The 21,661-nt window shown below is 36.4% G+C and overlaps 1 protein-coding gene and 1 pseudogene across 2 annotated transcripts in view; one reads left to right on the top strand and one right to left on the bottom strand.

Annotated features, from left to right (window-relative positions):
• GMDS (GDP-mannose 4,6-dehydratase) overlaps positions 1-21,661 on the top strand; it is a 617,806-nt gene that overhangs the window by 65,848 nt on the left and 530,297 nt on the right. The window lies entirely within an intron of this gene.
• Positions 8,296-8,505, bottom strand: LOC132018745 (large ribosomal subunit protein eL38-like; annotated as a pseudogene).

Below are 21,661 nucleotides of genomic sequence, written 5' to 3'. Positions count from 1 at the left end.
TGTTGTCCATTTGATATCTCTACCTGGATGTTCTCCCTAATTCGCAAAATTGACACAGGCTAAAGAAACATTTATACTACTGACCTGCACACCCCTCCTTTCTCCATTCACTTCCAACTTCTAGTTGTTATTAGCTTGATTTGTCTCCCATTACCCAGGCTCAAAATACCGGTTCCCTTTGAATGGTTTTCTGCTACTTTTTTTCCCTCTCATACCACTTTATCACCATGTGCTTTTTAAATTTTTCTGATCTATCTTTGTCCCTTCTCATTACCACTTTCCCTGTCTGCGTTTTCATTAACTCTTATCTGGGATTTTGCAGTTTCTGATTGTGATGGGTTCAGTCTTCCCTACAAGTTTATATAAATATGAGGTCCATTTTCTTCTGTACTGATACTGTGAATTAACTTTAGAATTAAGGCTTTAAATTAAACTTTCTAGCCTTTCCAGAGGTTATCACAATTTTATCTCTTACGTGTATCACAGACTTGGCCATAATTGATGATTGACTTTTTTTTTTTTTACCCTGCCTCACCTTTCTCATGTATCCACATTATTTCTTCTGGGAATGGCATTCTCCTGTGTGGGGTCTTGCTATGTTGCTTTCTTGCTGTTCATCATGACCCAGCTCAAGTGTCGGGTACTTGAGGAAGGCTTCCTGGTCCCTCCTTTACCAGAGGTGCCTTCAGCTGCCTCTGAATCCTCCACGGCATGTTACAGTTCATTGATTATTGGCTTATCCTTATTATTGGACATTATGCTCCCTGAGAACTGAGGTTTACTTATCTTGATAACCCTGCAGCATTTAGTAAAGAACCTCAGTCATTGTAGATGAGACAATAACTATTTGTCAAATTCTTTAGAATTGAAGTTACCTGGAAAATATCTCATTGCTGCAAAGAATAAGAATTAAAACCTCTTACTACCTTTTCCTAACTTAGTAATGAACCCAATCTGTACCCAAATAGAGCATTTTATTTTGGAACTCAAGGAGGACATTGGTTATGTGACCTTTATAGAATAGTTGCAGACATTTCAGTGAGGCAGCTGGAAAGACTAAAAGAAAGTTCTTGATTCTGTTTTTGTAGGTTGCTTTAAATTACCTTTGGATTTGGAAGTATTAAATATGGAAAAACTAAAATGACGCTAGTTGACCATTGATGAATTTAGCTAAATTGGACTTTATGTCAAAGAGAATTCTGAGCATTTAGGGACGATAATAAAATCCATATTCTAGTTGTGTGCAGTGTAGGAGCCCTTGTGCACCCTAATTACCCCCTTAATTTAAGTCCTCCCTCCTCTGTGGAAGTGGGTATGTTTCCTCCAAGAATGTGGCCAGCTGTCAGCCTGAAAAGAAACCAGGTTGAGTGTATAGGTGGCTAATTTGTCAGTGATTGACGGTCTGGACTAAGAGGTGCTGATTGTGTCTATACTAAGCTGGAAGCTCTGCAAGGAGCCTGCTCTGCTTTCCTGGACAAGTTACTTGTCAGTGTTATTTCCTAGTGGCAAGAGTTGAATTTGCTGATTCTGAAATGAGAGTGCTGGTTTAAATCTATAATTTTCTGCTCTTTAGTAATTGACAATATTGAAAGCATTTTTAAGTGACAACCCCTTTTCAGCTTGAAAACTACTACTTGTTCTCTTCGAGTATGGATGCCATTCTATTATCTACTATAATGAAAGAAAGATAGATAAAAGTGACAGCCCAGGATTCAAATCTTTACTGTTTTACTTGCTTGACATGTTATTTTAGGCAAAATCTTCTTAACTTCATTTTAAACCTTAATGTTCTCTTCTGAAAAATGGAAATAGTGATGGTGCTATTCTCCTAGGCTTGTGGGTAGATTACATGAAATGATGGACCGCAGGTAGTTAGCACTGTATCTCTCATGATATGAGTATTTTCATCGTGGAAGACTATGAGGCATTTTTGTGCTCCTTCCATTTTGTATTTTGTCTAAGAGCTTGGTACCTCTCCAACGAGTAGCTTAGGTCTACTTGGATGTAAGTCAATCTTGTGGTTGTGACTAATGGGGCCACAGGTAAATCAAATCCAGAAAAGTGCAAATGCTTGTTAGGTGGTGAATAAAAGAATGAAACTTGTTTCCCAGCATGTTATAGGTCTTGCTGGTCTCTGTGACTTTGTCCCAGACCAATAGGGTGAGAGCTGAAGGTCCGTATACCGGTCGGTCCTTGGCCTGTGTCAGGAGTGCTTTACCAACTGGAGGCACCTGCTTTTCTGCACCAGGGCAGAAATGATCAGCACAAACCAACGTACCTGTTCCTTTTGTGAACTTGACTTGTGAATGAAGAACATCTCAGATCTTAAATGATGGCATTACAAAATCAATAAAGCAGACATGATATGTAGTAAGATATAAAGTATGATTACCTAAAGAGCAAGACTACTTCCGGATATTTTAATGATCTGGCAATGTTTTTAAAGCATTGTTTTTTAACATAGAGTATTACTAATGGTTAATAGTAGACTTCACTTTTAGTTGAAAGTGCCAAATTTATCACATATATAACATTATATATAAAAATAATACACAGGCACATACATTTCTTTGTGAAATGTGGCAGATACTTAAGTAAAGACTTTTTTAGGTGCCCATTTGCGTTAGAACACCAGCAACTAGTGAATATTAGTACATAGCCACTAGTGATTGAAGTTCTACACCTTGATTAGTCAGATCTTGATAAGTGAATGCATGTAGGCGGTTGTGAGGCTTCTAGTCCTTGCTTGATGGAATGGATTTTTTTTTTCTTTAAATTAGTGAGCAAAATTAAACAATGGTCTTTACTGTGTAGACTGGTCTTAGAGTAAATGCTTGAAGGCAGCTGGAGGGGATACCAAATATAGAGCAGAAGTTTTTCTAGAATGTTTATTATAGGAAGGCTAGCTAGCACATTCTTTCTGTAGAAGTAACTGTTGGTATTTGTTATATATCCCCTCCATCCAGTTTCTTCTAGATCTTCAGATGCTTTAATGGAAATCTTTAAATACTGCCCCTGGCTTTATTTTGGAAATCAACTGAGTAGGTAGACCTATTCCAGGATCCATTAATTGGCACTTTTGGTATTTTTAGGGATGGGCTCAGTCCTACATTGCAGTAACATAAATAAGTGATTTTTGAATTGCTGTGCAAATAAAATTATAATAACATGGTAAATGAAAACATTACAATGGTCCCCTAAATTTTAAGAATGAACACCTTTCATTTTCCTATATTCTTTTAAAACTTTGTCCCTAGGCACTTGGCTTTCATGATGAAGTACATTGGTTCTCAGTGCTAATCTTGCTGTGTTAGAACCACACTGGCAGCTTTGATAATGGTAGCTTTGGTGATTTGAAGCCTAGGCAAGTTTGAGAATTATTTGTAAGGATATAACATTGTTAATAGAATAGAGTTTTAACAAATGTACAGTAATTATTTTTTGACAGAGATTTACTAAATATATCTAGTTCTCAGTTTTCTCATTTGAAAAGTGGGAATAATAACAATATAGAGAGTTTTGAGGAGACAGTAGGTTGGTTGAACAAGAGTGGCAAGAATGCGAGCATATGTGGTATACTCCATGCTTCAGGATCTTCTCATTATGTAGATGTTGGCCAATGTGTTTTGAATGTACTTTATTTTTAATCACAAGCCAGTGAAGTCCAAGGAAATTGAGTTATATATTTAATAGGAATAACATCATCATGGCCCCAATTCTCTAAAAATGACCCTAGGGTGGCAGCTGGAATTTTCTGCTGAGGCACTGATTATTTCTTGGGGGAAATCCTAAATATCATTACTACTGATCTGGGAAGTGGGTGAAGAAACTTGTGTATAGTGTGGAAGAACACTAGCAGGAGAGACAGTACAAATATTTATAGTTAAGTTGTGGAAATGCCTAAAGTGACTATTAGAGTATCATTATTGTCTCCGGACACTGGTTGAAGATGTAGTTTAATTCTTCTACATTGATGGGTCCTAAAGATGTTATCTGAATGGACACTTATTTGGAAGTAATGTGAAGAATATACAATTAAAAGTGTAATATTTTCAGGAACAGTGGATACATGCAAACTTGCACACTTCACTGCTTAGCTGAGTGCTGAGCGTTTTTCGGAACCCAGGAAAAACCTGAGAGGCAGGCCTGAGTTCAGATTAGGTTATTGCCTTGTGGCCTTGACCAATAATGCCACAGAAGGTGAAGTCTGAGAAAGCAGGGATCTTATCTCTTTATTTCATTGCTGCAGATCCGGTGCTGAGAATAGTAGCCAGTACAGACACTCAAGTAAATTGTTCTAGAGTGTGCTAAGTGCGGTGCAAAGGAAAGCATGGACAGGCTGAAGCAGTATCATAGTCTTAATCTGCTCACGGTTGTGCCAGTTCACAATGGGATAAGCACAGAAAGAGAGTGACTCATGGTAATGTGATAGAGAAAATTTTTGACCATTGACACTATTAATAATTAAAATTTTAAACTTCCATTTTTGTATGATTTGAAATTCCATTTTAAAAAGAAAATAATTTTTGCTGTATTTGACAAAAGAATAGTTACATGGTAGGGGCGCCTGGGTGGCTCAGTCAGTTAAGTCGACTGTTGTCAGCTGCCTTTGGTTTGGGTCATGATCTCAGGGTCCTGGGATTGAGTTCCACAGTGGGCTCTCTGCTCCTCTGCTCAGTAGGAAATCTGCTTCTCCCTCTGCCTGCTGCTCCCCCTGCTTGTGCTTTCTCTCTATCTCAAATAAATAAAAATCTTTGGAAAAAAAAAAGGAATATTTACATGATAAATCAGAAATTTAAAAAACAAAAACAAATCCAAAAACCTCCTTTCCTCACACTTAGTTTGAGAAGAACTGTGCTAGCGACTTAACAAGGTTGTTTAGGTCAGGAATGGCTTCTTTGAAAATGAGATTTGTGTTGAATTCTAAAGATATTGGAGAATATCCTTATAGATAGAACAAATAGAAATGCAAAGGCCTTATGGTGCAACAAGCCCAGGAGCATAATGAGTTAGAGTGATGAGAGGGTAGTTAAGAGGTGGGCAAGGGTCAGATCCTCTCAGGGCTTCTTGACTTTGATATTAAAGTTGGGTTTTATTCTGAGTGCCAATTGTTGGATGGTTTTTGTCAAGAAAGGGTTGTGAACTCACTTATGGTTCTTTATCACTTTTGCAACACGGATTATGGTGGTCAAGCATGGAAAAGAATGTACCAGTTAGAAGTCCGGTATAGTAGTCTAGGCAAGAGGAACTCATGGGTTGGGTAGGAGTACTAGCAGGGGAGATGGAGAAAAGTAGACTAATCTGTGTGATATTTTGAAGTTGAACTGATAGGATTTGTTGATGGATTAGATTTGGCGAGTGAAAAGAAGAGGAGGAGTCAAGGATGAATCCAGTGTTTTTCTTGATCATTTGGATGAATAGAGAGATTCCACTTATTGAATGGAAACACTCTTTTGAAGATAAGTGTGGGTGGGAATTAAGGATTGAGAAGTGATAATTGTACTCCTTTTTGATATGTACCTTTTTTATGAGTCCTTTTAAGAGTGGGATTTCAGGGTGCCTGTGTGGCTCAGTTGATTAATCATCTGCCTTTGGCTCAGGTCATGATCTCAGGGTATTGGGCTCCTTGCTCAGCGGGGAGTGTGCATCTTCCCTCTGCCCTCCCACCCACTGCTCATGCGTGCGTGCTCTCTGTTTCTCTCTCACACAAAAATAAATAAAAAAAAATTTTAAAAAAGTGAAATTTCATAGATCTGTCTTATGTAGTATTGTTATACATGTCTTGGAGAGGAAATCTAATGAAGTTTGCTTGTTGGAGTCTCTATTGATTCTTACTATGGTCTAAAAACATTGGAGAAAGAAATCTTTTTGTTTGTCAAATATTTTGGAAATCTCAGAAAAATTCTTAGGAATTACTGGGAGGATTTGTCCACACTGTCTTTTATTTATTCCAAAGTGGCTTCCTGCCCTGTATTTTTTTAACTGGCATTTGTTTATGTTTATGTTTATAAGGAACAAATTACTCAGGTAGTGAAATCTAGACAGTGTGAACAGTCGTATAGCTTTATCACACAGTTGTCTTTTTTTAAGGTAATGAGAAAAAAGTGAAAAAATTAAACTTTCAGCTTTTGAGTCCTGAACTTTATTTGCCAAGCCATGTTTGTGTTTGCTAATATCTTTTTTTCTTTGAAAATTTAAATGATAAAAAGATCAAGATTTATTACCAAATTTGGGGTTACTGTTCGGGACCTAGCCTCTGGCCAGGAGAACAACTGAGAAAAGATTAGTTCTGCTGTATACCTTTCTCTGCAGCATTAGAGTCTCTCCAGAAATATCCAGGTGTTTTTTATTTGGTCTGGGCACTGTAAGGTGAGATTCTGACATTATTCTTCTTTTATTTCCCTGAGAGAGTTCCTTTGATATTTTGAAATAGGCCTTGACGTTGCCCAACCTCTGGCATCTCTGCCTCTGCTGGTTGCCAGTTTTGCCAATTCTTTGGCTTGTGTTGATTCAATCCTGCATCTCTCAGCAGTCCTGAAGTGCCCTGGTTGCTGTCATTCAGACCACAGAATGAGAGCTATTGCTTAATCCACCTGCATTTAACCCATATTTCATGATTGGGCCTTGTCAAGAAACCGCCACTGTTGTATCGCATCTTTCAGTATGATCAGATGGGTGTATCACCTTAAACTCCATTTCTGTTTTTAAAGTAAGAATTTAATTTATTTACTTTGGCATTTAATCAATTTCAAAATAGAGAGCCTTGAAATAAGGAAAGAAATATATATGTCTTTTTTTTTTTTTTTTTTTTGCATAACCATTTTGTGTTCTCTGTGGACCTTGATATTACAATTTCTTGAAATCAAGATTTAAAGATCCTTTAAATTTCTTATGAATACCAACTGCCTCTTTTTACAAATGAGTTATCTTGGATTTTAAGTTCGAGTTGTTCAGTTTTCTGTGTGTACTATAGTGGTTTGCATTTCTTATCTCTGGGATTAGATTCTTCTATATGTAATCATGGTATAGATTATCTTTTAACAAAGATTATATTTCCAAGGATATGTTTTGCCACAGAACATCATTGTCTGTCAGGGTGGGGGGTAGTCAGGGCATATGAATGTTCAGACATTGGAAAGGGGAATTATAGGAAAATTCTATTAAATCTTGACTTACAGAGCCAGCTGTGCTTTTGTCCCAGTCATTGTCCAGAGTTATTCCTCATAGCCATACTCCAAACCCATTTCCTGATCCCTTTTAGCAAAATATCTTTTTCCTAGTTCATTGAGATCAAGCCCATTTTTAAGCAAATCACACTTTATCCCTTTAAAATCTTACTGTAGTTTCATGGTCCCTCTCCTCTGGTCTTGGTAGAGGAAGACATGCCTCTTCTTTACCAAGCCTGGCCCTACTAGCTATCTTATTTCTATCAAATACTGTTCTTTCTGAGTCTGGCTCCACTTATTTTGTACTCTTTCCTGTTGCTGTTTTCCCCAGCTGCCTACAAGCTTTCTGAGATTGTCCGTCTTCTAAAATAAAATCTCTTCTTTTGACCTCCTACCTGCTTATGTTGCTTTTCTGCTCCTCTGCTTACCTTGAGAGCCATACCTTTTTAAGATATCCCTTTGTGGTTCACCTTTCACCTGGCCATCCCTTGCTCCTGAACCCTGAAGTACTATAGCCTGTGCACAGAGCTGCGTGGAGCCCTACTGCTGGGTGCCACCAGTTCTGGGGAAGGGACTTTGGCAACTGCTTCCAGGCCATCTCCCACTTTACTTCCTAGGTTGGAGGAGGTGGACTTCTGAGGAGGGAGGGTATTAGACTCAGGATTTCCTTAGGAAATCTCTTCCACCTATCTTGCCTTCTTGGTACTCTCAATGTCCCCTCTCCTCATCCTAAACCAGGCAGATCAGGATTGTCTCTGTACCTAGCCCTAAGGTAAGTCATTATATGGTTTCTGTGAATGTTCCCCTATTTCCTCCCTAGTCTATTTTTTATTATGCCATACCTTCATTTCCTCTAAACTAAGTCATTCTACCTGACAGTCTGTTAGGAACTTCATGGTTTAATATTTGCCCCGCTTCATGAAGGCTTGTACCCATTTCACAGATGAAGTATAGAAAAGTGAGATGACTTAACTGAAATCACACAGCTAGTACAAGCCCAAACTTCCGACTTCTAAGTGTGTTGTTCACTATTGTTGCATTACCTTATTGTAGCTTTATAGTGTTTAAAATTCTTTTTTTATTTTTTAATTTTTAAAATTTTAATACAGTTCAAGTGAGTGTGCCAGGTTCATTTCAGCTCCTTCAATGCCAAACCTGGGGTCAGGGACTGCTTTCAGTGTCTCTGCCTTCTCTTTGTCTGTGAAGACCAAGCTATAAAAGGTCTCTGTTGCATCAACATACTTCAGATATCCTTCTTTTTCTTGATCTTGATGGATTTGGCATCCTTTCACCTGGCTGTGAGAAGGAAATCCTTGATTTTGTCAATTTTGCAAGGCATGGCTGGCTATGAGGGGCACTGGGAGCATGTGGCCAGAAGAAGGGAGGATGGAAAACCTAAATTTTAGCTAAAACCTAAAATTCTTTTGATGTGAGATAAAATTACAAACAGGAAGTTTGGATAATATGCTTAGGAAAACTGTCAATATGTAATTTGTGAACAAATATAGTGAATCAGAATCTTCTGTTTTAATACTTTTTTGCTAATTAGCAAAAGTAAAATTTTATCCTGTGTGGCTGATATGGGATGGTAGTAGCGGGGGAGGCCTGTGACACAGGATTCAAAAGTTGTTAATGACACATTTTGCCTGGGGTCCTATCTATTGTCTTCAGCTGCTTAAGGACAGGTGGAAGCATCTTTCCTGCAAGGCACTTTTGTATGATCGTTATGTAATCGTTATGTACACAGGCAGCTTGGTGGGAACATGGCTGTTGCTTCTGTTTCCTCATCTGTAAAATGGGGTAGAGATGGGACTGCCCTGTCTGATGGAGAGAATAGTTCTACAAACTTTACAGTGTTGTTCATATGGACTTGTGAGGTAGTAAATATAAAGTGCTTAGGACACATTTTAAAGTCTCTGTAAGTTTTAGATGGCTCTATAAGTTTTAGATAATACTTTATCTTAGTCCTTAAAGTGTGTCCTTAAAATGTGTCTGAAGCACTTTATACTAAACAAACTGACAAACTGAGGGTTTTAGAAGGGAGGAGGATGGGGAGATGGGTGAGCCTGGTGATGGGTATTAAGGAGGGCATGGATTACATGGAGCACTGGGTGTTATACACAAACAACGAATCATGGAACACTACATCAAAAACTAATGATGTACTGTATAGTGACTAACATAATACAATAAAAAAATGGAAAAAAATTAATCATTACTATTATTGTCAATAGAGACTGTTATTGGATATTTTATTTATGGCCTTTTGAGGGCAGAGTGCCTATGTGTGTTAAAAAAACAAAACAAAACAAAATTCATTTCTCAGGAGCATCTATTTCATTTCTCAGGAGATCTATTCCTCCAGGATTGGGTAATTACTGTGTGAGTGTGATAAGGTTGCTTAGAGTGGGCAGTTCATTGAGGGAAAAAATGCAGCTGGTTTCTCCAGGTTTTCATGGAGCTGTTGTGTGGTAATGTTTCCCTCTGTTTTCTTCTGTCCATGCTGATTCCTTCAAGAATATTTGCAGAAGAATGGATCTGATGTCTCTTGTTTAAAATTCTTTATATGGAAACCTATCTTCTTCCTGAAGGCCAAGGTGGTGCATCTCTATGGCAAAGAATTTTCTCTTTGTGAACACAGTGCTTTGGTTTAGTTCTCCCAAGTTCAGAAACCATGTTTTTGTTATTCTTAAACTGTTTAAATTTGCTGAGCCTTTCTAAAGGTTAATAATATTTTAGTAATCCTAAATGTACTACACTAATACTATTTAAGATGTGATGTTCTCTTTTTGAGTTCATGCTCTTTAAATTAACATATGTTAATAAGTAAAACATCTTTTTTTAAGAAGCAAAAATGCAGTTATTTTTCAGGTTCCTAAATCTGGCCAACCATGGGAATGCTGGGGGAGGTCTTTGAAATGATTGTATTGTGTTGTGTTTCACATTACTAGACCCCAGGTGACTGTGATAATGAATCAAATGCCCTGGTGTGGTATAGTTGAATGACAAGAAATGTCTCTGTTTACAAAAAAGGACTTTTATGAGGTGAATAATATATTTGTTCATAGTTTTTGAGATTTGAGAACTCTGAGCCTTCATATGTAAACACAGAAACTTGTACACAGAAGATGTTCAGTAAGTACTTTTTGAATAAATGAGTATCCAAGGTCACATGACTAATTAGTATTAGCTGGGAGCCTATAATTTGTCTATAACCTGATACTAGGCCTCATAGTTCTATTTCATAATTATAATTTATTGAGCTCTGGGGTTGCTAGTTATATGGTCTTTGGCCCTTATGGAACTCAGTTGTCTCTTAAGTAAATCGGTGATGCCAACCTGTCCTATTTGGTGTTTAGACTGACAGCAAGTATTACCTAGTTCACACCATCAGGTACCTAAGGAATGGTAGCTATTTCTAAAACTAAGCTAACACCTAATACTCAGCAGATGTGGAAACTGTCCATTTTATAATCGAATACAGGGGTTGTTCCCCTACTGCTACTGTAGTAGTTCACAAACCTAGATATTTTCCTTTATTCTTGATTATTAGAACTGTTAGCAACCACCAACCTTTATAGGCAATCAAGTCAGTTCATTTTCCCAATGTAACTGATATAAAATAGAACTTCTTGCTTGCACTACTTGTCAGTGTAGTTGCAGTTTATGTTAGAATTAAAGTACTTATACTAAGAAAAATTGGATGCACATTGAACTTTTTTTCTGTGTCCTCAGTGTCTACTTTTTGAGCCCTTCTAAACTTGTGACTTTCCCTGCCTTTCTGCTCTCTTTACCTCTGTTCCCTATAAAAACATGGAAAGCATCTGGTATTAGTTATATTTTATCAACCCATCAGCTGGATGCAGGTGGCCTAAAACTGGTTCATTTTGAAGTGTGTTATCTTAAACTATGGACTTTAATTTCTTACTGTAAATGAAAAATTTCCATTCCCTTCCCCCACCCACTTTTTGGGGGAAGAAACTGTAGGTATCAGTACGTGAACAGGAAGATTTTTGGTTGGTTGTCTACTATTGAAAGGCTTTAAGGTTATACATGTTCTTTGGAGTGTATCTGATTTTGTTTCCTAAATGTTTATATATGTTATAAGTTTATAGTCCTGTTATTTTTAAACTTAATCTGTAATGGCAGATTTTTGTTGTTGTTGTTCTATGTATTACTTAGTATAGTATTTTAAAATTTCTAATATTTTTTATTGTTTAAAATTTTATTGCTTTGGAAACCAAGACTATAGCTTTGTGTCATTTTTACTTAAGAACTTTCTGAGGTTTTCTTTGTGTCCCGATGCATCATAATTTTTAATAAAAGTTCCACTGATGCTTAAAAGGAAGATGTATTTTTTATAGGTGAGTTAAAGTCTGATACAAATCCATTAACTTTATCAGTGATGTTATTCTAATCCTCTGTACTTTGTCATTTTTTCCTACAGAATACATTAGGTTGAGAGGTGTATGCTCTTTTAATGGTGTTAGATTTTGTAGGTTCAACTTCCCTTGCACTTGTAATAACTTTTGCTTTTTACTCTTTTCGTTCTTTTTATTTTTTTCAATGCAATGATATTTTACGCATAGAAATTCATGACTGATCCATTCATCTGTTGATGGACATCTAGGTTCTTTCCATAGTTTGGCTATTGTGGACATTGCTTCTATAAACATTTGGGTGCACGTGCCCCTTTGGATCACTACGTTTGTATCTTTAGGGTAAATACCCAATAGTGCAATTGCTGGGTCATAGGGCAGTTCTATTTTCAACATTTTGAGGAACCTCCATGCTGTTTTCCAGAGTGGTTGCACCAGCTTGCATTCCCACCAACAGTGTAGGAGGGTTCCCCTTTCTCCGCATCCTCTCCAGCATCTGTCATTTCCTGACTTGTTTATTTTAGCCATTCTGACTGACTGAGGGTTGCTGGGGGGAGGGGGTTTGGGAGAAGGGGGTGCGATTATGGACATTGGGGAGGGTATGTGCTTTGGTGAGTGCTGTGAAGTGTGTAAACCTGGTGATTCACAGACCTGTACCCCTGGGGATAAAAATATATGTTTATAAAAAATAAAAAATTAAAAAAAATTCATGACTGATCTTTTTTTTTTTTTAATTAAAGATTTTTATTTATTTATTTGACAGACGGAGATCACAAGTAGGCAGAGAAGCAGGCAGAGAGAGAGAGAGAGGAGGAAGCAGGCTCCCTGCTGAGCAGAGAGCCCGATGCTGGGCTCTATCCCAGGACTCTGGGATCATGACCTGAGCCGAAGGCAGAGGCTTTAACCCACTGAGCCACCCAGGTGCCCCTCATGACTGATCTTAATCACTGTTCTGCTCAGTGCTTTTGCCTTGAAATCTACTTTGTCTTATGTTAACAATTCCATTTCCTCCTCCTTCTATTTATTTTTATTTATTAATTTTTTTTTCTTATGTTATCTCTGGACCCAATGTGGGGCCAGAACTCATGACCCTGAGATCAAGAGTCGCATGCTCTGCTGACTGTGCCAGCCATGCACCCTCTTTCTTTTATTTTTATCTGCTTGAAGTATACCTGATCTGGTTATTTTGACAGGTAGTACTATTTTTTTCCCCTTATCTGAGAGATTTTATCTTTAGTAGAGAGGAATTAAATTCATTTATAATGATCATCATAACAGAGAAGTCTGGACTTCTGCCTTCTTGTTTTTTATTTTTAATATATTCTTGCCTTGCGTGGGGTTGGAAGACTTGTTTTTGTTGTATATACTGTCTTTTCTTTGGTGTCTTCTATAGTTTAGAATCTATTTTTACTTCACTTTTGCCCTTCACTGCTTTTAGTGGACATTTAAATGCTCTTTTTGCAATTTTAGTTTCCCTCCTTATTTCATTCACTTTCCTTTTTACTTTATCCCATTTTTCCCTTAGCTTCTTCCTTCATTATGGCTTTTGTACCTTTTTCATACAAGTCTTGTTGCATTCTAATGAGAATATTAGAGTTTTTCAGTACTTTCTGTTGACTCCTCCGGTAGGTTGTTTTAGATGCTGTATTTCTGAGTCTGATGATCTTATTTTCCTTTCCTGTGCTAGTCATCTCCCTCTCCCTTACCCATCGTGGGAGCATTGTTTCATTAGTTTTATTAATTTTTTCATTAACCCAGTGCATTTACTGAGTGCCTGCTGGAGATGCAGAGATAAATTAGACTGTTTTCTGAGTTAAAGCCTGGATTTTGGTTTTTCTCAATCCAGTTATTTCCATCTGTTTTCTTGCATGTCTGCCATTTTCTGGCATCTTATTGTCTGTCTAAATAGTTGTCAGTTTTTGTCTTTTCTGTTATTTTCAGAGATGATGGAAAGCTGGGGGACTGTGTCTCTGGGACCACATTTTACCTGAAGGGATGAGACATCCCTGAAAAGACAGTAGACATGTGTGGTGTGTTGCTGGATTAATCCTTTCAGGCTAATTTCAGTGGGTTGTTGGTCCGTCCAATCCTTGGTCCTTTTCCTGGAGAGGAAATGGATCAGCATTGGCTATTGTAGACTAACCTGGTTGCTGTTGGGGGACCAGGGAGTCTGTGTGTGCTTTTGGTGCAGGTATTTCCTAGTACCTAAAGCCTGCTTGCTCTCAAGTGTGGAACCTCTAAGCTGGTGTTTCTTCTACATCTGTGTTAAAGTGACTAGATAAGATGGTTATAATCCACATTACTAGGCCTAAACCCACAAAAAGAATCTTGGGAAGTGAGAGGGCCTATACTATGTATTTTTAACAAGCATTCTAGATATTTTTATCTTTTCATAATGGAAGTTATGGAAATATAAAAATGGAACAGCATTATAAACTCCTCTTATCCATCATCTGTGTAGCTTCGTTATTTATCACTGTGTGGCTAATCTTATTTCATCTAGATCTACTCCTATTTCTTTATCCTGATAATTTTGAAAATAATCTCGGGCATTATATCATTTATTTCATTTGTAAATGCTATAATATATATCTCTAAAAGATAATCGCTCTGAAAAAAAAAGCACAATATCATTTATCATCTATAAAAAATTAAAAACTAAACATTAAACAATTAAAAAGAATAAAAATTCCTTAATATTATTAAATATCCAGTCAATGTTTGCATTTTTCTAATTATCTCTATCTCTGTGACAACTTTTTGAATTTTGTGTCTAAATAAGGTCTGTGCACTGAGATTGGTTTTCCCTCCATTTCTATTTGTTTGTTGTTTCATTTCTTGGGGATTTTGTTGTTGTTGCAGAAATCAGATCTATTGTCTTAGAGGGTTTTGACATCTGGATTTCACTGATTGTGGACCTACAGTGTCATCTAACATGTTCCTATATTTCTTATACATTGGTAGTTAAATCTAGGGGCTTGATCAGGTTTGGGTTCTTTTTGCCCCCCTGGAAATTTCAAAGGTAGTGTTTTATATTAATATCAGAAAGATATATAATGTTTAGTCTTTTCTCTTTGTGTCATTTTTTTCAGCCATTGATGTTCATTGTCTAAATTTATTCATTATGTGTTACAAATGGATATTCTAGTTCTGTTATTCCTCCTTGCTCGATTAGCTGTAATTCTTTTCTAAAAACAAAAAAGAACTTACCCTTGTCAACTATTTGGTTATTATAAATCACAGATCACATAGGAAGGATAGAATAATGGCTTGATTCTTTACTTACAAGCTTTCAAATTAAGGAGGTGGTTTCGTAGTGTGTTAGTTTGCTAGAGCTGTTATAACAAAAAACACAGATTAAGTGGCTTAAGCAACAAAAATTTATTGTCTCACAGTTCTGGAAACTAGAGGTTTGAGATCAAGCTGTTGGTGGGGTTAATTTCATTCTGAGGATTCTCTCCTTGGCTTTTAGATGGCTGTTTTTTCTTTTTGTCTTTACATAGTTTTCCCTTGGTCTGTGTTTATTCCCTAATGCCTTCTTATAAGACACCAGTCATATTGGGTTAAGACTCCCCATATGCCATAGTTTAACTTTAATTACCTTTCTAAAGACTCTGTCTCCAAATACAGACACAATTCTGGGATACTGGGCTTCAATGTATGAATGCTGAGGGAAACACAGTTCATCCCTTTAACACCTACCATCCTGTAAATGTGGAATTTTTAAAAAAAGTATCATAATGAATATATTTTTAAAGTACTATAATGAATACATTTCATATGTTTCAGTCCATTGCTGTTATCATCAGTAATACTCAAATTTGGCCTCTTGAAAGCCTGAGCAAAATTCAGGTTGCTCCTTAGATATGATCCTAGTATCCTTGGTTAGCTTTCTGGCTTTCTTGCATTCTTTTAGAACAAAATGTGCTATGTATTTTTTACTACTATAGACTTACAAGGGTGTTTCTGGGAGTCTTGGTTTCTTTTAATGGGTTATAGTGCCAGATGATTCTAAGTGCAGCAATCTTTGGAATCTCATGACTCGGCCTTTTTATCACTACAGTGTGGGAGGAACTATAGTATAGTGGTTAAGAGTTCAGGTTCAGAGAGTCCTATTGCTCAGATGCAACCTGGCTCCATTACTTACAAGTATTACTTACTTGACCCTAGGCAAGGTACATAGTTCTCTGGGTCTTAATTTCATCATCATACTCATTTCATCATCTACTGTAAAGCTCCACAGAGACAAGGATTTTCTCTGTATTTTTCACAACTCTATCTTCAGTACCCCAAACAGCACCTGGTACATAATTGGCACTTTCCTTATAGACTAATGGGATACTTAGGGGATAATATTAATAAAATCCTTATTGTTGTCAAGAACTGTGAAAGGTCCCATTTGCAAGCCAACAAGTTACCTTGCCTTGCCAGTTTCATGGGTACTGTCAGAAGACACAAGACTCTTGGGCTTTATTACTCATGGCAATAGTGGTAACCAAAGTGTCACATTTTCTTGCTCTCATTTCCTGGGCCCTAGTTTTTAATGGGGTGATATGAAGATGGCAAGGTGATATCTGCCTCTGTAGTGGGCTATGTTACATACATACAGTCGGAGAGAAACCCCGATTTTAGGGAACCTGAATCTTTTATGATGGACAGTAAACAAACTTGTTCTGGAAGAAGACACTTTATGTTCTTAAGCTGTTCACTATACAGACTTCCTTGAAAAGAAAGAGGACTTTTGAATACCTCTGCTTATAAGATGTGCAGAAATGTGGGAGACCTGTGGACAGTTGTTTTTCAACAAATAGCATTGATAGATGTAGTCAGTATAATTTATCATGATAATATTGGTGATAATTACCTTCTCTCATTTCCCAGCTAGAAGAAGATAAGGTTTCTTCTTGCCCCCTTAACCTGAGCCTTATTTAATCCTTGTTTCCCAACAAATAACATTGCTATATGTAGTCAGTAAATACTGGTCATGGTGATATTGCTGAGGATTTCTTTATGCTCATTTCCCAACCTGAACACAGGGTTTCTCCTTGCCATCTTAGCCTAATCCTTATTTAATCTTTGTTTCCCAACAAATAGCATTGATATAGGTAGTTAGTATATACTGGTCATAATGATATTGCTGATGATTGCCTTATGTTCATTTCCCAACTTGAACATAAGCTTTCTTCTTGCTGCCTTAATTTAATCCTTATTTAATCCTTGTATTTCATCTTTTATTGCAAAACTCCGGGAAGGGTATTTGGTGATTTATAATACATTCACTGTAATTTTATTTGTTAATTTTGATTGCTTATTTTAAGCTGTTTTTTGTTTTGTTGTGTTGTATTTTAAAAAACTGTGGCCCTTTGCTTTATAGTAATCCTCTCTGTATTATATTTTTGGTCTTGTTTGGGTGTGGTTGAGCATGTTATCTTCTTTCTGCATATCTACCTTACTTTCTTTGTTACAAGGTTGTAGTGGAATTTATCTGATTGGTAGATTGTGTTAGAAATGTCATTTTATCTTGCCAGAGGGACTCTCTATTGAACAAATTACTTAAATTCTTTCTCCATCCCCTCTTTCCCTTTTGTTGTTACTATTTATTGAATGGTATAAGAGCTCATCAGTTTTTTATTTTTAAATTAAATTAAATTAAATTTTTATTGAAGAATGGTTGATACACATTGTTACATTAGTTTCAGGTATACAACATAGTTATTTGACAAGATTATACATTATGCTGTCCTTTCCACAAATGTGGCTACTATCTGTCACCATATAATAATACTATTATAATACCACTGGCTGTATTCCCTATGCTGTCTGTACCTTTTATTTCTCTGATTTATTTATTCCGTAACTGGAAGCCTGTATTTTCCACTCCCCTTCATCTATTTTGTCCAGCTGCCACCTTTCCCACTTCCCCAGCAATCATCAATGTAGTCTCTGTATTTATGGGTCTGTTTCTGCTCTTTGGTTATTTTGTTTTGTTTTTTAGATAACACATATAAGTGAAATCACATGGCAATTATCTTTCTCTGACCTACTTCATTTAGCATTATACCCTCTAGGTCCATTTATGTTTTTGCAAATGGCAACAGCTCATCCTTTTTTTTTTTTTTTTTTTAATGGCTGGGTAATATTATTACATTTTATGTATGTACCACATCTTCTTTGTCCATTCATCTATCCATGAACATTTGGGTTGCTTCCATATCTTGACTATTGTAATACCACAGTAAGCATAGGGGTGCATATACATATGTCTTTTTGAATTAATGTTTACCCCCCCCCCCTTTGGGTAAATACCCAGTAGTGGAATTACTGGATCCCATGGTATTTCTGTTTTTAAATTTTTGAGGACCCTCCATACTATTCTCCATAGTGGCTATACCAATTTACATTCCCACCAACAGTGGATAAGGGCCCATTTTTCTTTACATTCTTGCCAATACTCATGATTTCTTTTTTTAAGAAAAAATTTTATTTTATTTATTTGAGAGAGAGCAGAGTGAGGGGGAGAGAGAGAGAGAGAGAGAGCGAGCATGAGCAGTCAGAGAAGGGGCAGAGGAAGAGGGAGAAGCAGACTCCCTACTGAGCAGGGAGCCCAAGGCAGGGCTTGATCCCAGGACTCTGAGATCATGACCTGAGCCAAAGGCAGACGCTTAGCCAACTGAGCCACCCAGGTGTCTTATATTCGTTCTTTTTTTTTGTTTATTTGTTTATTTATTTATTTTTTTAAACTCTAGCCATTCTGATAGGTATAAGGTGATATCTCACTGTGATTTTCTTTGCATTTCCCTGATAATTAGTGATATTGAGCATTTTTTCATGTGTCTTCCATCTGTATGTCTTCTTTTAAAAAATGTTAATTCATGTACTTTGCCCACTTTTTTTTTTTTTTTTTTAAGAGATTGATGTATCGATTGGGAGAGTATGAGTAGGGGAAGTAGCGAAGGGAGCAAGAGAGAGAAAATCCCCAGCCGACTCTGTTCTGAGCACAGGGTGGTATATGGGTCTTGATCTTACCACTGTGAGATCATGACCTGAGCCAAAATCAAGAATCCGGTGCTTAATCGATTGAGCCAACCAGCCGCCCCTACTCTGACCATTTTTTAATGATTGCTTTTTTGGTGTTATATAAGTTTTTTAAAATATATTTTGGATGTTAAGTCCTTATCGGATATGTCTGTTGCAAATATCTTCTCTAATTCAGTAGGTTGCCTTTTTATTTTGTTGATAGTTTCTTTTGCTGTGCAAAAGTTTTTTATTTTGGTTAGTTCCAATAGTTAATGTTTGTTTCCCTTGCCTTAGTAGATATATCTAGAAAAATGTTGCTAATACTTTTATCTAAAAAAAATTCTGGCTGTATTTTCTTCCATGAAATTTTATGGATTCAGGTCTTTAACTTATTTTGAGGTTTTTTTTTTTTTTTTTTTTTTTTTTTTTTATATATAAGGTGTAAGAAAGTGGTTCAGCATGTGGCATCTAATTTTCCCAGAACCATTTATTTAAGAGACTGCCCTTTCCCTATTATATATTGTATATTGGCTCCTTTGTTATAGATTAATTGACCATATATTTATGGGTTTATTTCTGGGTTCTCTCTTCTGTTGTATGGATTTATGTGTCTGTTTTTGTTCCAGAACCATACTGTTTTGATTACTATGGCTTTGTAGTACATCATGAAATTTGGATTTGTGATACCTCCAGCTTTATTCTTCTTAGATTGCTTTGGCCATTTGGGGTCTTTTGTGGTTCCATAAAAGTCTTAGTATTATTTGTTATAATTTTGTGAAAAATGTTGTTGGTATTTTGATATGGATTGCATTGAATCTGTACATTGCTTTGGGTAATATGGACATTCTAATGATTTTTGTTCTCCCAGTCCAAGAGCATGGAATAGTTTTACACGTATTTGTATCATGTTCAGTTACTTTTTTATAGTTTTCAGAGTATTGGTCTTTCACCTCCTTCATTAAGTTTTTTCCTAGGTATTTTATTCTTTTTGTTGCAATTGTAAATGAAATTGTTTTCTTTCTTTTTTTTTTTTTTAACTTTTTTTGGTTGTTTTTTGTTTTAAAGATCTAATGCATTTATTTGACAGATAGAGATTACACATAGGCAGAGAGGCAGGCAGAGAGAGAGAGAGGAGGAAGCAGGCTCCCTGCTTATTAGAGAGCCCGATGCAGGGCTCAATTCTAGGACCCTGAGATCATGACCTGAGCTGAAAGCAGAGGCTAACCCACTGAGCCACCCAGGCACCCCTTAGTTTTCTTGTTGTTGTTGTAGTTGGTTTTTGTTGTTGTTGTTTTGTTTTGTTTTAGAGTGGGAGTGCACGGGCCAGGGAGCGGGTGGGGAGAGGAAGAGAGAGATTCTTAAGCAGGTACTATACCCAGCGCAGAGCTGGACATAGGGCTCTATCTCATTACCCTGAGATCATGACCTGAGCTGAAATCAAGAGTTGGATGCTTATGGACTGAGCCACCTAGGTCCCCTAAATGAAATTGTGTTCTTAATTTTTCTTTCTGCTACTTTTTTATTAGTATATGGAAAAGCAAGCAGTTTCTGGATATTAATCTTGTATCATGCAACTTCATTGCAATTTATTACTTCATTCATTACTTCTAATAGTTTTTTGGTGGAGTCTTTAGAGTTTTATAAATATAGTATTTTGTCACCTGCAAATAGTGACTGCTTAGCTTCCTCCTTACTGAATGGGTGCCTTTTATTTCCTTTTGTTGTCTTATTACTGTGGCTGGAACTTTCAGTACTGTGGTTGAATAAAAGTGGTGAGAGTGGATATCCTTCTGTTGTTCTCAGCTTAGAGGAAAAGCTCTCAGATTTTCCCCATTGAGTGTGGTGTTAGTTATGGGTTTTTCATATAAGACCTTTGTTATGTTGAGGTGTGTTCCATCTACACCTACTTTGTTGAGTTTTTATCATGAACAGATGAACAGTTGTTGAATTTTATCAAATGATTTTTCTGGATCTATTGAGGTGGTCATATGATTTTTATCCTTTGTTAAAATGTTAAATTAAAATGGCATATCACTTGTTAAAATGGCATATCACTTTGCTTGATTTGCAACTATTGAATCATCCATGCATCCCTGAAATAAATTAGACTTGATTGTGGAATTGAATGATCCTTTTAATGTATTGTAATGTATTGTTAAACGTGGCTTGCTAATATTTTGAGAATTTTTGCATCTGTGTTCATTAGAGATATTGGTCTTTAGTTCATATAGAACGTATACGGAAACTTACCTTCTGTTTTTTGGAGTAGTTTGAAGAAAACAGGTATTAACTCTTCTTTAAATGTTTAGTAGAATTCACCTGCTCATCACCCCATTTTATGAAGCTCATGATACTTTTGAAAGTTATGTGACAGTCTCATATACTTTACTCCTCAGATTGAAAAGTCAGGCTCCTTAATACAGGTTCATGAGTTTCTGGATTTCCTTACCAATGTATATTTGTAATTTTTAATGTTTTCATTTTGATTGATAGATACTTAATAGTAGTAATTTTTGTCAATCTGATATATATTCATTTTTAGAGTTTTCAGTCTTCCCCAAAAGGTAACCGGACAAATGGTGCTTTTTTACTTAGTTTAGAATATACAGTAACAGGATAAAGGACTTAAAGCAGTTTAGAAATGACAAGATTTTCTTAACAATTACATTGAGAAATGGGATTTTCTATTCCACTAGAGAGCACATTATAAACTAGCATAGAACTATCCAGGCTGTAGTTGGAGACTGTGTTGCTGACCAAAGGGCTCCTGACAACTCTCTCTGTTTCCCAAGTATGTATTTCAGAATAATGTTCTTTTACAGGATGGTGTAAGTTAAGAACAACAAGTCTTGGAAACAATTTTATGAAAGTAAAGGGAAAAATAAGTCACTCTTATTGGCCTTATCAAATTGCAGTTGTTATCATTAGGTGGTACTGCTGTTTTCCCAGAGGATTTAAGACCATATTGACTTTTTTTTTTTTTTTCAATTGCATGGTTGCTTTAAATTGTTATGTGTACTGTTTTTTAATGGGCTTTTGTTTTTTGGTGAGATTTTTAAGCTTTTTTTTTTTTTTTTTTTTTTTTTTTTTTTTTTTTTT

This window comes from Mustela nigripes, chromosome 5 (assembly GCF_022355385.1).
Source record: "Mustela nigripes isolate SB6536 chromosome 5, MUSNIG.SB6536, whole genome shotgun sequence".
Taxonomy (NCBI): domain Eukaryota; kingdom Metazoa; phylum Chordata; class Mammalia; order Carnivora; family Mustelidae; genus Mustela; species Mustela nigripes.
This window is presented reverse-complemented; position numbering and strand designations above follow the sequence as displayed.